This window comes from Meles meles, chromosome 4 (assembly GCF_922984935.1).
Source record: "Meles meles chromosome 4, mMelMel3.1 paternal haplotype, whole genome shotgun sequence".
Lineage (NCBI taxonomy): Eukaryota > Metazoa > Chordata > Mammalia > Carnivora > Mustelidae > Meles > Meles meles.
In genome coordinates, this window is record NC_060069.1 from 152375018 (window position 1) to 152393232 (window position 18215).

At 45.1% G+C, this 18215-nt stretch overlaps 1 long non-coding RNA gene across 2 annotated transcripts; it reads right to left on the minus strand.

Moving 5' to 3' along the window:
- Window positions 1–367: 367 nt before the first annotated feature.
- LOC123940020 lies at window positions 368–17219 on the minus strand. Of its 2 annotated transcripts, none has more exons than XR_006818022.1 (3): window positions 17081–17219; window positions 2075–2155; window positions 368–666 (listed from the first exon to the last, which is right to left on the minus strand). It is a non-coding gene; the product is annotated as an uncharacterized LOC123940020 (long non-coding RNA). The 2 variants fall into 2 exon arrangements; XR_006818021.1 differs by having other exon boundaries at window positions 987–2155.
- Window positions 17220–18215: the final 996 nt, after the last annotated feature.

The window sequence follows — 18215 nt, forward strand, 5'->3', positions numbered from 1 at the left end:
AATAGATGTGGTATATCACAAGGTTCAATAAATATTTATTGAATAAGTAAGTGTCTTGGTTAATGTCAGCCTATTCTAAAAGTTTGTCTCTTGGATCAAAAAGCCTCAGGATGCAGGATTTTGAGTCTACAACCTTGTGAACTGGCCCCTGGACTGTAGTGAATTAGCCAAGGGAAGCGTCCAACCTCTAACAGCCAACCAATTCATCTCTAGTCAATACTTCTTACTCACAACTGGGGTGTGTGTGTGTGTGTGTGTGTGTGTGTCTTCTATTTCAATCTTAGAAGTTTAATTTCAAATTCTGGAAAGGGGTAAAAGGAGAAACTGAATCAGAGCCCCTATCAAGTTCATATTAAAGCATGTTTATTGCAGACACTCAGAAGGTGAGAGGTAGACATTGCTGTACACAAGAAAAAGTTATCAAGATGGCTTACCCTGTATTATTTCATCTGAATAAAAGGTTGCTAATGCATTCACATAGAGAGGAGAGATATGGAATTTCTTCATTCTGATGCAAGTTTTTTTCTCTTTGGTGATGAATGTTTTGGTGCAGTCCTTATCGAGATCAAGACAGTTCCATCATCGGCATGCGTAGCAGTGAGCAAAATGAAGTATTTTTTCAAAGACAGTCACTTTGTCTCAGGTGAAGGACATTGTGTCCATAAGCTAGAAAAGATAAGTAAACCTACAGTTTCTCAATTCAAGTCAACAAAACACCAATATCCACCAATATTTGCTTTGTGCTTTGCGTGATACCACCAGCTGTAGATTGAAATAAAAGAAATAAAAGCTGTAGATAATAATAAAATGAAATAAAAGCTGTAGGTTGAAAAAAAGTGTAACACAGTATACCTGTGCTTTGCATGTGTGTGCTTTGCATGATACAACAAGCTGTAGATCGAAATAAAAGAAAGAAAAGCTGTAGATGATAATAAAATAAAATAAAAGCCGTAGATTGAAAAACAAGTGTAACACGGTATACCTACCCCCAAAGGACTTAAAGTATCACTGAGAACATGACACATCTGGCAAGTTCAATAGCAATGAAGAATTCCGCCATGAGCCCGAGGTGATCTATTCAAGAGCTTTCTTCTCTAAAGCAAAATTGAAGAAAAGTAGATGTTGCCCTCTTGTCCAATATGGTATAAATGAGCTGTAAGTGCGAGGCTCGTCTTGATAAAAAACTGGTATATGTGAAGTTTGTCTTCTTGAATCTCCCAAGTCCAGTCTCTGCTTGTCCGCTTCCCCATGCTTGCATGCCCAGCACCTTTTTGTTGCCTCCATCTCCCCAAAGCCCCAGCTGCTCTCCCAGAGGTCATCTCCTTGGAAAACACCCCTCCGCAGTATTCCTTCTGCAGTTCCCTCCCTGTGCTAGTCCACCTTCATCCCCGTCCTTCCCCCATAACCTCTTCCCTTCCAAAAGTATCTCTAGCCAGCCACCAGAAAACAGAGAAATCTGACACATTTGCCATTAGAAGTTGGAGAATAATAGCAATTTGTAGCCAACTTGTGAAAATATTTTTATACTTTAAAAGAGGACACCTGGAGATCACAACCCCCAAAATGAATTTCTAGTAGTTGTGACATTGAATGGGAATGGGAGCGGGGGTGGTGGGAAATGAAGAGGGCATGGGCCAGGAGGAGAGGAGCTTCTGAACATGGTGCGTGAATCTGCGTGTGAACTCCAGCCGTTATCCCATATGTTACATTTTATAATTGGGGGACATGACTCAGTTTTTAAAAATAGACTTCCAAATCCATTTAGGAAGGATGCACTGATTCTACCAGGACAATACATACAAGAGTCTAGTCCTCGATAAATATGTTAGTGACAAGGGTCTTAGACCAGACCACTCAAAGTACTAGGTTATTGAATTGACAGCCCTATTGTTTGAACTACAAAATGTAGCAAAATTCATATCCAATTTAGACAGTAAAATATCAAATGATAAATTTTAAAGATATTATGGAGACCAGCCTACCATCTTATTATTACACAGAAATGTGAGAAAATATAGAATATTTAAATAACAATGCATTCAAATTGATAGATAGTAATGGACTTTATACCTACAGAGAATATGTGTTCTTTCGAAATAATATGAAAGTCATAAAAACGGACCACATTCTAGGCCAAAAAGGAGGTCCCAATAAACTAAAAAAAAAAAAAAAAAAAAAAAATCAACCTTTACAGACCATATCCTCGAAACACCAAGCAGTAAAATCTAACCTTGATAATAACAGGATAGGTTTTTTAAAACCCCATAATGCTGGGGGCATGGGGGGGAACTTTTACTAAGTAATCTTTGGGAAGCATATGAGAAGTTACGAAAGATTTGGAATGTAGCAAAATGAACACTTTATACATCAAATCTGTGGGGCATAGTGCTAGAAGGAAAATTTATAGCTTAAAATACTTTTGTCAGAAATCAAGAACAATTGAAAACAAATGAGCTAATAATTAATAATGCATGTTCAGATCAAGAACTGGAAAAAGTAGAACAGAGACAAGCCAAAGAAGTAAGAAGGGAAAAGAAGCAAAAAGAAGGAGGGAAATTGGTTGCAAAGAGAAAAAAACAACAGTAACAACAACACTAAAGAATATCAAGACTCCAAAAGCTGTTCGTTTTTGTTTTGTTTTGTTTTGTTTTAAGATTTTGTCTATCTATTTATTTATTTATTTGACAGACAGAGATCACAAGGAGGCAGAGAGGCAGGCAGAGAGTGAGAGAGAGCAGCCTCCCCGCCGAGCAGAGAGCCCAACTCGGGGCTCGATCCCAGGACCGTGGGACCACGACCTGAGTGGAAGGCAGAGGCTTTAACCCACTGAGCCACCCAGGCACCCCTGTTCTTGTTTTTTAGGTTAAGTAAACAAACCCATGGCAGGATTTTAAATAATAAAAAAAATTACAAACAACTATTCTCAAAAACTTTCAAAACAAAAAGGAACAGATATATTTCTAGAAAAGGACAAAAATACCAAAATTGGCACATAAGGCACCAGAAAGTTTCAATAGAATTAATTAAACTAAATTAAATGATATTAAATAAAGGAAAATGATATTAAATAAAATTAATAAATAAATAAAAGAATCAAATTAAATGACATTGAATAAAATCACATGATAATCTAATTTTTCTCAAGGTACAGAGGATTTTTCAGGTAAATGGTAGCAATCTTTTAGGAAACAGATAATCTCTATTTTACTCAGTTTGGCCCATAAAATAATAGAGAAGGAAAGCATCCTAACATCTTAATAAGGCTAATAGAACTTAAATGCAAAACTAGCTAAAGATAATACAAAGTAAGGAAATAGTGGGCTTATTTCACTTATGGACATAAATGTGTGTAAATAAAATATTAGCTAACCTGAACCAACCCTGTCCTTTAAAAACAAGAAATACAAGAATGGCTTAGTATCAAGTCTATGTCATTTACCACATTAATGGATTAAAGCAGAAAAGCCAATAATTATCTCAACAGATGGAAAAAACATTCGAGGGGTGCCTGGGTGGCTCAGTCGGTTAGGCATCTGCCTTGGCTCAGGTCATGATCCTGAGGTCCTAAGATTGAGCCCTGTGTCGGGCTCCCCACTCATCGAGGAGACTGCTTCTCCCTCTCCCTCTTTCTCTACCCCCCACTTCCCACTTGTGTTCTCTCTCTCTCTCTCTGAAATAACTAAATAAAATCTTTAAAAAAATACATTTGAAAAAAATCTCTATGATTTTTAAAATCCCCATAAAACTAGGAATAGAAAAATCTTCCTTAACTTGATAATGACTGTGTGTACAATAAGCCTGCAGCAACCATCATGTGTAATAGAAAAACTGTTGGTGCCCTTGAACTGTGACTGAGAATAATAGAAAAGACAGGGATGCCCATTTTCTGTGCTGCTCTCTGTTACTAAAGGTCTTGGGTAATGAGATGAGGTAAGAACGACAACAACAAAAACAAAAATATGAAAGAATTAACAGAGATAAAACTGTCATCTACTTAGAAAATTCAACAGAAACACTAACTGGAGTTGCACAAGGTTGTCAGAAGTGAGATCAAATTACCACCTCAACATCATCACCTCTATTTTAGCAATAGCTAGTTCAAAAATATAGTAGATGAATCACTAAACTCTACCTCTGAAACTAATAAGACACTACATGTGAATTAATTGAATTTAAATGACAAATAAAGAAAAATAAATAAAAATGCTTTCTTATAAAAAAAACTAGTAGAAAATAAGACACCATTCACAAAGAGGGCAAAAACCACGGAATTATCTCAGAATTAAACTAAAAAATACTGCACAGCATGGTTAAGGAGAACATTGTGAAAGACTGTCTAACCGAATGAAGAGCCGTATTATGTTTATAGAAGAATGTCTTCACTTTGTAAATCTGTTAACTCTTCCTAAATCAAGCTGCCATTTCAGTCAAAATTAAGAAACTCAAAAAATCCTGATAACTTTGTATGGAAAAATAAAAGTCTGTGAATGATTAAGTCGAAAAGAATAATGGGGTCTTCCTTATCGTGCACGAAGACATATTCAAGGTTTTAATAATCAAATTACACTGGTAATGGTAAGAGACCTGACAAATAGCCCAGGGGAACAGAACACAGACTCAAAAACAGAGCCATGTTATGGCAGTATGGGTTAACAGCTCCCAAACTGCTGTGTGTGTTTTCTGGGGTTGAACAAATAAGTAAAAGGACGGGGGATAATGCGGGCCAGGCTTCCCACCGTCGGAGAGGAAAGTTACATACAACCAGGAAGGCTGGGGTAGAAAGAACCCTGTGGGACTGGATCAGAATTAGAGACATCAGTATGATCTCATGTTTAGCTGAGTATGAACAGAGATGGATAGATACAGAAGTACGTGAACACATGTATTCTGCTTGCATATATTTCTTAGCTCTGTTCACTGATGGGACCTAGAAGTAGAGGCACTCCAGTAGTAATTACCACATCTGGTGCTCAGATCTTGGTTTTTGTGTTTGTTTTTGTTTTAAAGATTTTATTTATTTTTGTGCGAGAGAGGGGGAGAGAGAGAGAGCACGTGTGCACATGTACGCGCATGAGGGGGAGGGGCAGAGGGAGAAGCAGACGCCTCTCACCCCCTACCCCAGCCTGGAGCAGGGAGCCTGACATGGGACTGGATTCCAGGACCCCAGGATCATGACCTGAGCCAAAGGCAGATGCTTAACTGACTGAGCCACCCAGGGGCCCCTGATCTTGGTTTTTAATATCATTAGCAAATAAAAGGAACCAGAACTCCCTGGAGAAGTGGCTGATTCTATGGCTGGGAGAGAGAGCGCATGAAATGAGCCTGGAGCATCTCATAGCATCATAAAGTACAAACATGGGAGGAAAAAATGGGGGTGGGCAGAGGGGAGGAGGAATAAGTCAAAGGGACACAGAAACCAACCTGAAATAATTCCCAGTGAAAGAATCTAAGTGACAAAATAATGAACATAGCATGAGATTATCCTCTACAGTATAAAACAAATATACCTAAGTCTGTACTGATATAAAAAATGATCGAATAAATAAATGGGGGAGAAAATCTTCCTTACAAAGTATGTTTCCTTACAAATCCTTCTTACAAAAATAATCCAGATAATATATGTAGATATTCCCTGCTCCAAGAAATGGAGCTTAATTCAAACACACACCCCCACCACTGGAGACTTCGTGAGTAACTTCCAAAGATTAGATTAGGACAGAGGGAAATTGGTGAGTCATCGTGGAGAAACATGGCCAGCACTACCTTAACTGCGTGGTCAAGGTTAACATCCGCAGCGATAAGTTCCATTGCTATCACGTACCCTTGACGTGACAAATGAGAAGGACGTCACCTTTGTCATATCCCTTCCCAGACCCTTAACCCCAGCCCAATCACACGAAAGATGTCAGACAGATCCAAATTGAAGGACAGCCTAAAAAAATACATCACCTGTACCTTAAAACTGTCAAGGTCACGACAAACAAGGAAAGACTTGTCACAGATCAGTTAAGACCAGGGAGACAGAACAGCACAATGCACTTCGATACCCTGGACTGGATCCTGGAACAGAAAAAGAACCTCAAGGGAAAAGCTGGTGAACTGTAAATCCAGTCTGGGCTTTACTTAGTAACAGTGTACCAATGAGGTTTCTTAGTTTTAACAAATGTACCATATAAGCATGCAAAGTACAGATATTACAGGAAACTGGGTGATGATGTACAGAATCCCTCTCTTTTTGACTTTTCTGTAAGTCTGGAATATTCCATCCCAAAAAGTTTATTTGAAACGAAGACCTCTGCCTATATAGCGACTTGACGCACAAGAAACATGGCACCACGATTTTGCGACGGATTTGCCATCAGAACGCGGGTATTGTGAAAACCATTGCTGAAGCTAAGCCGGATGGGAAAGGAAAGGTTCCTATCAACACCATCATCACTGGACACGTAGATCAGGCAAGTCTTCCCTACTGGTCATCTGATCGACACGTGAGGTAGGATCGACAAGAGAAGCATTAAAGAATTAAAGAGAGGCTTCTGAGATGGGAAAGGGGCCCTTCAAGGATGCTTGGGGCTTGGGTATGCTGAAAGCTGAACAATAAACTGGTATCACCATTGATATCTCTCCGTGGAAATTGGAGACCAGCAAGTATTACGTGACCAGCATTGATGCCCCAGGACATGGAGACTTTATCAAAAACGTGATCACAGCACCTCTCAAGCTGACTGTACTGTCCTAATTGTTGCTGCTGGTGTCGGTGACTTTGAAGCAGGTATCTCCGAGAATGGGCAGACCCATGAGAATGCCCTCTGGCTTACACACTGGGCATGAAACAACTAATTACTGACATTAACAAGAGGAATTTCTTCAGCCAGAAGAGGTATGTGGAAATCGTTAAGGAAGTCAGCACCTACATTTTAAAAAGTTGGCTACAACCCCGACACAGTAGCATTTTGTGCCAATTTCTGGTTGGAACGGTGACAACATGCTGGAGCCAAGTGCTAACACGCCTTGGTTCGAGGGATGGAAAGTCACCCATAAAGATGGAAATGCCAGTGGGACCTAGCTACGTGAAAATCCGCATGACATTCTGCCACAACTCATCCAACCGGCAAGCCCTTTGGTCTGGCCCTCTAGGACATCCACAAAATTAGAGGTATTGGTGCTGTCCCTGTGGGCCAGGTGGAGTCTGGTGTTCTCAGACCTGGCGTGATGGTCACCTTTGCTCCAGTCAACATTATAACTGAAGTCAAGTGTGTGAAATGCACCATGAAGTCTTGACTCTCCAGCTTTTCCTGGGGACAACGTGGGCTTCAATGCCAAGAATGCCCCTGTCAAAAATGTTCCTCGTGACAACCTGTCTGGTGAGAGCAAAAATGACCCACCAAGGCAAGCAGCTGGTTGCGCGGTTCGGGCGATTATCCCGAACCATCCAGACCAAATCGGTGCTGGCTATGCGCCTGTTCTGGATTCTCTCACAGCTCACACTGCTTGCAAGCGTGCTGGGCTGAAAGAGATGGATTGCTGTTGGAGTGGGTTGGCGGCAGGCAGGGCGGGAAGCTGGAAGATGGCCCCACTTTCTCGAAATCTGGTGATGCAGCCATTGTCGATATAGTTGCTGACAACCCCACGTGTGTTGAGCATTTCTCTGACTAGCCTCCTCTGTGTTATTTTGCTGTTCCTGACACGAGACAGAGAGTTGTTGTGGGTGTCGTAGGAGCAGTGGCCAAGGAGGCTAAAGGAACTGGTTAAGGTCACCAAGTCTGCCCAGAACACTCGGGAGGCTGAATAAATATTATCCCGAATACTTACACAGTGCTGCCCCACCCCTGTCCTAATCAGTGGCGGAAGAATGGTCTCAATTAGCCATTTAAATTTAATTGTAAAAAACTGCTCAGTGATAATCATGTACCATAAAACCTCCAGAAGGAAGGGAGAATGTTTTGTGGACCGTGTGTGCGTGTGTGTGTGTGTGTGTGTGTGTGAGAGAGAGAGAGAGAGAGAGAGAGAGAGTGTGTGTGTGTGTGTGTGTATGAGAGAGAGAGAGAGAACAGGAGAAGGAGAGGGAGTTTTAAGTAGTTTTTACAATCACTCCTTTTTTTTTTTTTTTTAAGATTTCATCTATTTGCTTGACAGCGAGAGAGAAAGAGAGCACACATAGGCGGAGTGGCAGGCAGAGGGAGAGGGAGAGGCAGGCTCCCCGCTGGGCAGGGAGCCTGATGCTAGGATCATGACTTGAGCCAAAGGCAGACACTTAACCCACTGAGTCACCCACGCACCCCTAGAATCAGTACTCTTTAATGGAAACAACTGGGTCAAAAATCTGTCACAGAATAAGGGGCACCAAAAACCCAAAGGAAAAAGATGGTGCGGTAGATAGCAGAATATGGCCACAAATCCCTCCCGGCCCTGGTGTGTATGCCCTTAGTAATGTGACTTTGTGCTTTCTCCCTCAGGAGGTGGAAGTATTCCCTCACATGCCCAGCAGCCTTCTGGATTTTGAGGTCTCGGAGCAGCTCAGTGCCGCAACACTGTCTTCTCCTCCGCTCACATCCCCTCTCAGAGTGTCCCTGGCTTGCTGGTTTAAATTGTGACAATGCTGCCCATTTGCGTTATTCCCTTTACTGTCATTGGTCTTTATGTTTCAGTTTACCTCTTTTTGCATTTGTTAACATTGAATTACATCCCCATTGCCATTTGGGGATGTAATGGCATCCCCATTCCTGGATCACTAATTTCCGACCTAATTGTATTTTCAGAGGGGCTTGTTTTGGGCAAATCACCCAGAGTGCAGGAAGACGGATAGAATGGCGGGCAGGTCGCCATGAATGCTCTGAAGATACCTATGGTGGGTCATGGTGATTGGCGTGGACAGAGAAGGGCAGACGCTGAAAGATTAGGGAGAAAAACCATGGCAACCCATGAAGAAAGAACATTCTAGGTAGGAGCTACAGAAAATGCAAAGGCCCTGAGGTGGAAGATCAGAGAGATCCAGAAACAGCACGGAGGCTGGTGTGCATGTAATCAAGGTCAGCTGGAGAGTCAGGTGGGAACCACTCACGGAGCCCTTGAACTAGCAAGGTGAGGTCTTCACTGTATTTGAATCATCTGGGTTTGCGGTTCCCAAACTGGGGTTCCAAAGGACTGAGAACGCTACAGGAGACTCTCGAGTTGGAATATTTTTATAAGTTAAAGGAAATACAGCAATTCCTGACATTTGTTGCAAACTACTAACACAAGGTAGCTCATGGTTTCAACATTAGGCTGTGTTGCTTGATTCCAAAATTCCTCAGAGACTTAGGCTCTCCCGAAACCCCTCCCAACTTGCAAGTATATCACTGGCCACTCCTCATGACCCCAGTGCAGCTCCTTCTGCCCACAGATCCTGTCCCCGTGCTTTAATAAAACCATCTTTTTGCACCAAAAATGTCTCAAGAATTCTTTCCGGCTGTCGGCTTCAAACCCTAACATCTTTCCTATACCAGTTATGTAAGAATACATTAAAAATACTTCCTTTCAATAAATACGTATCGTCTCCCAAACAATAAATTGTTGGAGCATAAATACTTTTTATTAAGTTTGGCTCTAGCTATTTAATCAACAGAGCAGTTCAGGTTTTTGTTCTTGTTTTTGTTTTGACATAGAGGTTCTGTGAAAAACCAATGAGGCATTAAGGGCACCATGAACTAAGTTCTGCAACCTCTGCTCTGTGTCCTTAATTGGAACTCACTTTTGTTGATTCTGCATTCCTAACAATGGACTTTGAATTTTTTTTTCCTTTTGGTACACTCTCTCTTGGGAATGACCATTTAAATTAAAAAAAATTTTTTTTTTTTTTGCGTACACCTGTATTCATAGCGGCATTACTCGCTATACCCAAGAGATGAAAGGTACCCAAGTGTCCGTGGATAGATGACGGTATAAACAAAATGTGATATATCCATAGGATGGAATATTGTTCAACATCAGAAAGGAGGGACATTCTGACACCTGCTACGGCATAGCTAATGTTGAGGACACTATCCTAAGTGAAATAAGCCAGTTACAAAAGGACAAATACTGGTTGGTACTGAGCGTCGACAAAGTCATAGACACGGAAAGTAGAATGGTGGTTGCTGGGGACGGAAGGAAGGGGACATGGGGCTTGGTGCTTAACGTGTTTTTGAGGATGACAAAGATCTGGAGGTGGATGGACGGGATGGTTGCATAACCATACAGATGTACTGAAGACCACTCAACTCTGTACTTAAAAATGGCTAGAATGGTAAATTTTACCTTATGCATATTTGACCACAATAAATAATGATTTTTGAAATTCATGGGCTCCTGTCACCATTACTGATATAAATTGAGCTTTTCACCTACAGAGGGCGCCATTGGACAGATCCTTGTGGCATTTCCTTGCCTGGTGTGCAGGAGCTGGACCTTGGGAAGCTGAGGTGTCTCCCCTCCCCAGAGCCTCTGCAACAGTCCTGGGCTCCCCAGCGCTCACCTTCCTGAGGTTTTTGCTGAAGGGTTTTTACCGCTGCTGACCAAAGGGAAACCAACTGGGCATGTGTGTGACCACTCCCTTTTCTTCTTTAGGGGAGAGCGAAGTCCCTGGAGGGGGTAAGGTAATGCATACATACAACGGGCGGAATGTTACTCGGCCTTGAAAAAGAAGGAGACTCGGACACGTGCTACAACACGGATGAGTCTTGAGGACGTTATGCTACGTAAAACAAGCCAGCCACAAAAGGACATCTACTGTATGATTCCACCTATATGGGCACCTAAGGTAGTCAAGCTCATAAAGACAGAAAGTAGAATAGTGTTTGTGAGGTTCTGGAAGGAGAGGTGACTGGACAGCTCGTGTTTAATGGTGACAGAGTTTCAGTTTTGCAAGAAGAAAAAGTTCTGGAGGAGGCGTCGGGTTTGGCTGTCATTTCAGAGGAAAGCCAGGTGTCAAGAACTCAGGTGTGTCATCGTGGGTTGGGGGACAGGGATGATTCTGGGCAGAGGAAGAGGGGGAGGAGGTGAGCCAGTTCTGAGGAGACTGACAAAGTGGACCAGAGGTGGAGAGAAAAGGAGAATATTCAAAAACCAGGATCAGGGACGATGTCCTAGCCAGTTCACAGGAAAAGGAAAACAAAAATATGTTATTAAAACCCATTTCGGTGTCCCACGAGGGGACCAGGGCCACTGTCATTGAGATGGATACGTTGGAAACTACTTTCATCCTTATCTAAGAAAGGAAAGTGTATTCGGTCACAGGGACAGTTCCAGTGGTTCAAATGGAAACCAAACACTGTCTGAGGCTTAATAAAAATAATACGCTAACTCTCCCACGAAATGGCTATATTTATTTTCTTGGCTACCATCGATGAGGCTTCTACTCTGACTAGTCTTTTGGCTATATTAACTCTAAACAGCACCATTATCCACACATAAGAGCTGGGATTCGAACAGTTGTGCCTGAGGTCGGACCACAGGACCCATACAACTAGCCATTGCCCTACACTCCGCCAGCCTGCAGGGCAAGCTTGGTTTTTAGGGCTACTCATGCTTCTTTCCAACATACTATGGAGCTTCCTTCCATCAGCACGCTTTCCTTTCTGATGGCAGACAGCTGGGTAGGAAGGGCGCCTAGGCCCCAGCAGGGAAGGGACAAAAGGACAAGAGGATGGAGAGGAGGGTAGGGGTCCCAGGTGCAAACTGGGGTCTCTCTCAGGCAGACCCAGCTTCCTGCAGTGTCTGCTGAAGGCATCAGGGAGCAACCTTAGAGCTTCTCTGAGGACCCAGAACCTTCTAGTCTTGAGACAGAAGCATGTGCTCTCTTTCAGAAATAGAGCTCTGGGAATTTTCACCCTGGAATCTCCTGTGGCTCAGAATTCACTCATTTCCAGTGCTCTAAGAACCCCCAGAAGTTTGCATGCATTGCATTCTTCTTTTAGAAAGAGAAAAATATGACTGGTATCGAAACAAACTGGTAGTCTATACAGAAATGAATGAAACAATGCATTTGAGAAAACATCGAAGAAGGTCAAGGACTCAGATAGATTTAGCCCAATTTCCTGGAATCCTACATCTAATTTAAATAAGTTATGGGCTTTTGGAGCCCAAAACATACTTCACAGCCCAAGCTTTTCATTTTGCATGTGGGGAACATGAGGGCAGGGAGGTCAAATGCTTCTTGTGTGGCAGAGTGGACACTATTGCCATTGATGCCTTTGACCTTGGACGGGCTGCCGTACAGACACCAGTTGGCACATTCTTAAACTCCTCCTTCCATAGGCTTCAGGGCCAACATCCCCCACACAGCCTTCCTAGTGCCTCCCCAGCCTTCAGTCCTCAGTGAGCAGGCTCTGCTTTTGATGTCGCTCCTTGGTGCCAGCTCTATAAACAAACCACCGTTTGTTGCTTTCTAAAAATAAGCCTTTTTAGCTCTGGACAACATTCGGCTTCACTCTCATGGGCTGAAAGGTTGGTTTCTTTGAGGCCGACAAACAGTGGCTTGTGTCTTCTGAGAATGGCTGCTGCCTGTCTTTGCTGAAAGGCCAGAACTTTACCTTGATGGTGTGGGAGACAGAGGTCAGGTGCAGGGCTGGAGTCCGAGCACGCAGCACAAAACACAGCCTCCAATACAGGCTTGGCTCTGCAGGAAGGGAAGGAGCCAGGGTCTCAAAAAAGGAAGAAAAGAGGCATGTCCCTTAGAGCTGGAAAGAATGGACGGGATTTCTTCAAAATTGGACAGGGGAGGGGGGAAAGCATGGGATTAACCATGTCCCGCAAAGGATGTCTCTTACACAGAATGGAGGTGGCCAGGACAGAGACACTTCTCACACCTGTGTGCAAGGACCAGCAAGACCACACAATGGTGGGGCACCTGGGTGGCTCAGTGGGTTAAGCCGCTGCCTTCGGCTCAGGTCATGATCTCAGGGTCCTGGGATCGAGTCCCGCATTGGGCTCTCTGCTTGGCAGGGAGCCTGCTTCCCTCTCTCTCTCTCTCTGCCTGCCTCTCTGCCTACTTGTGATCTCTCTCTCTCTCTCGCTGTCAAGTAAATAAGTAAAATTAAAAAAAAAAAAAAAAGACCACACAATGGTCCATCCCATTGAAAGGAATGCTTTTACTCCATACCAGCATCCATCCCAGATTTCTGTGTCTTCGCTGGTTAAGAAAGCTTCAGATTCTGCCCCATATGATGTGTGGGAGTTCATGTGGTCAGTTTCCATGTCTGAGATCTAGAGACAATCGTCGCATCACGGCCAGCTTCACGGGGACGTGACTTTTGCCATTGCTCCAGACCACATGCTCGAAGAGCCCACACTTGGCTCACAAGCTCTGCTGTTGCTATCTTGAAATTCTTCATAATTTTTGGACAAGAAACCCCAAGTTTTCATGTTGCGCTAGGGCCAGAGAGAATGATGTAGCTGGATCCTGGGTAGTACCTGTCTCAAAGGGACACAGTGAGAAGTGACGGTTCAGAAGCCCTCTTGCGGGGCTTGGTGAGAAAGGTCGTTTTTCTTCACACCCCACATTGATTTTACAAGAGCTTCCCTCTCTTTGAAGTGTGTGTTTTCCCCCCATTTTCCTGTCCATAGAGTTTTTGTGGTGCCCCAGAGTTGAGGTGTTTGACTATAATATTTAGAGGGGGGGGGAAATGAGGGCATAGGCAGTAAGTGGTTTCCATTTGGTGGGGACCCAAAGGGACTTGGAAGTGTGGGATCCAGCGAGGAAGATAAATAGAATTCTTTAATTTTCTCTCAAGATTCCAAAATTCTTAAAGAGATCAGATTAGGATTAAAATCTGGCTGTACAACAAGCAGCTGAGGGGGAAAGTGGAGGGCAGTCAGGAATCGTCTTCCAGGTTCCTCTCTCCTGTGTCCCACGACAGCCTGGTCACCCAGGTGCCTCCCCAACTCCCTGGAGGGTCAACTCCCTCCCAAGACCTTTCCAATTTGGCTACTTGCCCTTTCTCTGTGGGCCTACAAAGCCCCAGCCCCAAAGATAGCCTCCTGGCTGCACTTCCCCCAGCCATCCCCTTGGAGCCACTCTGATGTTCTTACTGTTTGATTTAAAAAAAAAAAACAGTTTTATGAAGATATAATTCACATACTGTGCAACCCACCCATTTAAAGCATACCGTTTGATGTTTTTTGGAATACTACATTATAAATTTTCTGAAGTTGTAAAAACCTATAGAATTTGCCATTTTAAGGGTACAATTCAGTGGTGTTAATTACATTCACCATGTTGGGCAACCATCTCCACTATCTATTTCCAGAACTTTGCCATTACCCCCAAACGGCAGCTATGGACCCATTAGGCACTAATTCTCCATTCTCCCTTCTTTTAGTAACCTCCAGTTCACTTTCTGTCTCCATGAATTTGCCTTTTCTAGATAGTTCATGTAAGTGGAATCATACGTGTTTATCATCTTGTGTTCTGGCTTGTTTCACCTTGTACAATGTTTGCAGGAATCAGAAATCATTCTTTTTCATGGCTGAATACTAGTCCACATTTTGTTCATCTACTCCTCTGACAATGGGTACTGGGGTTGCTTCTACCTTTGGGCTATTGTGAATAATGCTGCAGAAAATATTGTCTGACAAGTATCTGTTTGAGTCCCTGCTTTCACTTCTTTTGGGTATAAAATCCTGGACCCTCATTTGACCCCTCCAGTCCAGTGACAATCAGCGGCCAGGCCAGTCTATCACCAACACATACCTGATTGCCTCGCTCATCTGCTAACAACATTTTGGTGGCTTAGGATAAAGATAGGAACGCTCCCAAGGACTTAGGGTAAGGATGCAAGTGCTCACCAAAGTCTCTGGATCCCTGAGCTCTGGCTGCCAACCTCTCCACATCACCATGCCCCGTCCTTTGATTTCTGCCCTGTCTGTTCTAGACTTCTCTCCATTCTTCCATGGAACTATGCTCCTTTTGTATTTAACACAGCTGGTCTTCCCTCCTCCCTCCCTCCCTCCCTTTTTTATTTTAAGTAGGTTCAAAGCAGGGCTTGAACTCAAGACCCTGAGATGGAGACCTGAGCTGAGATCAAGAGTCAGATGCTTAATGGACTGAGCCACCCAGGTGCCCCACAGGCCCCTTTCTCTACAATGTTCACCCTCCCAAACACCTAGGTTTGGCTGGTTTTTTCTTGGCAAAATGTTCCCATTTTTGCTATCCATCTTGCCTTAAAAACAAAACAAAATAACAAATGAACAAATTAAAAACCAGAAACAGACTCATAAATACGGAGAACAAATTCGTGGTGGCCAGAAGGGAGGGGGCTGAGAGGATGAGGGAAGTAGGTGAAGGGGACTAAAAGGTACAAACTTGGGGTGACTGGGTGGCTCAGTCAGCAGGGTGTCTGCCTTCAGCTCAGGTCATGATCCCCGGAACCTGGGATGGAGTCCCACATCGGGCTCCTTGCTCAGCGGGGAGCCTGCTTCTCCCTCTGCCTGCTTGTGTTCCCCCTGTTTGTGCACACACTCTCTCTCTCTCTGACAAATAAATAAAATCTTTTCTTTAAAGATTTTACTTATTTATTTATTTATTTGTCAGATAGAAATAACAAGTAGGCAGGGGCAGGCAAAGGAGTAGGGGGAGGCAGGCTCCCTGATGAGCAGAGAGCCCAATGCAGGGCTCAACCCCAGGACCCTGAGATCATGACCTGAGCTGAAGGCAGAGGCTTACCCACTGAGCTACCCAGGTGCCCCTAAATAAAATCTTTTAAAAAATAAATAAGAGGGACAGACTTCCAATTATAAAACAAACCAGTCCTAGAGATGAAAAGGACAGTATGGGGAATATAGTCAATAATACTGTGACAACATATGGTGACAGATGGGATTATACTTATTGTGACAAGCATTTTGTGATACAGAGAACTGTCCCATTGCTATGTTGTGCACCTGAAACTAACAAAACACAGTATGTCAGCTATGTGCCAATAAAACAATTTTTACTATCACTCAGCTTTCCCTCTCTTCTGCTGTGTCCCCTTTTAGTTTACGATTCTCCAGTCACTGTCTGTCTTCCTGTCTGTATTAATGACTAATATTTTTTTTAAAGATTTTACTTGACAGACAGAGACACAGCAAGAGAGAGAACACAAGCGGGGGGAGGGGGGAGAGAGAGAGAGAAGCAGGCTTCCCACCAAGCAGGGAGCCCAATGCGGGGCACAATCCCAGGACCCTGGGATCATGACCTAAGCAGAAGGCAGACGCTTAACAACTGAGCCACCCAGATACCCAATAATGACTAATATTGACCAAGCAGTTACCAGCTTCAGATCCTGTCTTACCCATTGGGTCACAAGCCTGAGACTTTACAGAATAGGAAACCATGGGTGTGCATGGTCAGCAATAGAGCCCACACTGGTGGTGGAAACAAGTTTATGCCTACACAACTGTAGCAGGAGACCCCCCCACCCCCCAGCCCTGTGGGAGCCAGGTTCCCTGACTGCGCTAGCCCCCACATCCCCTAGCTCTCACCAATTCATACCAAAACCAGACAAGTGAATGGCTGGGACTCCAGCTACACCAGTGACCCGAGTTTTGAGCAAGCATGACGTACTGACTCAGTGGCTCCTAGTGCTAGGCATCCTTACCTACCTTCCCAGCCTCAGTTTCCCCAACCCAGAAAGTGCATACTAATACTTATGTCCAAAAGTTATTGAGAAGTTTGAGGGCTTTTTTTTTTTTTTAAGATTAAAAAAAAAATAATAACGTTCTCACACCCAACACGGGGCCGGAACTCACAACCTGGAGATCAAAAGTTGCATGTTCTACCGACTGAACGGGCCAGATGCCCAGAGAAGGTTGAGTATTTTTTTTAAAAAGATTTTATTTATTTATTTGACAGAGAGAGATCACAAGTAGGCAGAGAAGCAGGCAGAGAGAGGGGGAAGCAGGCTCCCTGCTGAGCAGATCCCAGGACTCTGAGATCATGACCTGAGCTGAAGGCAGAGGCTTAACCCACTGAGCCACTCAGGGGCCCCAAAGTTGGAGTATTTTAACACAGATTCTAAATCACTGCGCCCGGTAGAATGGGTCCCACTGAACAAAGGCTGAGGTTTAGCCCTTGCCACTCCACCTGCAGATTCGGAGGAAGGGGCCAGAAATACCAGTTCCTCCGACGGAGCTCCCGCTGGAGCACCGTGGGGTTCCAAGTGATCCATCCCTCCTGGATCCTTGCGGCGCACCTCCTCGAGGTTCCCACAGGTAGATCGGCGCGTCCGGGTTTTCCTGTCCCCAAGCCTCCCGGCCGCCGCACTGTGCGGCGCTGGCAGTGCGGTTGGGAGCCGGCTGGGGCAGAGCGCCTGGTCCCGCCCTTGGGCCTCATTATCTACGTTTCCGCGTCAGGCCCGCCGAGAACTTGGCAGGGCCTCCCCGCGGTGTTCGGGAACACTTTGTGCCGAGCGCCCGCCGGCCCAGCCCTCCTCCCTGCCGCCGGCGCCGCCCGGCCGGGACGCTCTCGCAGTCCGCGGGGTTTGGGTCGCTGAGGCCCCCAGGTGCCCGCACCCCGAGCTCAGCCACAAGCTCCCACGCGCTCCCACGCATTTGTCCTCTGTATCCCCGAGCCCCGGCCCGTAGTCCGCTCCTCGCCGACGGGCTGGGCCTAGGTCGTAATCGAGAGGTTTGGAAAGATGCGGTGGCCCATTTTAAAACAAAGCCCAATTATTAGCGCTCGATGCTATTTATGCCGGGCCAGTGTCAAATCCTCCGAGCGCTACGGACAACCAGTACCCAAAGGAAACGTAGTCGGAGCACGAAGAAAGAAACCGGCCCTGGAGCCATCTGACCTGTTTTGAAATCCCCCTCCCCGAACCCTTCTCCTTTCCTTCCTGGCTGCGTTAGCTTGGGCAAAGCGCGGGGCCTCAGTCTCTTCCTCCGTGAAATGGGGATAACTGCGTGCTTGGTGATTCCACACGAGAAGCGACGCAGGTCGCGGGGACGTCAGTGCTGGGGTCCTACACCTCCAGGACTCCACCTTCCCACGTCCCTTGCCTCCGCCCGGTCCCGGAGGCTCTTGGGCTCAATGCGCGGCGCTGGCTCCAAAGTGCGTCACGGGCACCGGCCGCTCTCCTCCCGCAGCCAGGGCGAGGCTGGCGCCGGGCCAGCGCGGGCCGGGCCAGGGGTGCCGGGCCGTCTCCGGGGCGGGGACCCAGGCGTGAAAGGCGCTCAAGTTGCGCGGTCCTTCGTGCGCTGTTGGGGGCGCCCTCCGCGGC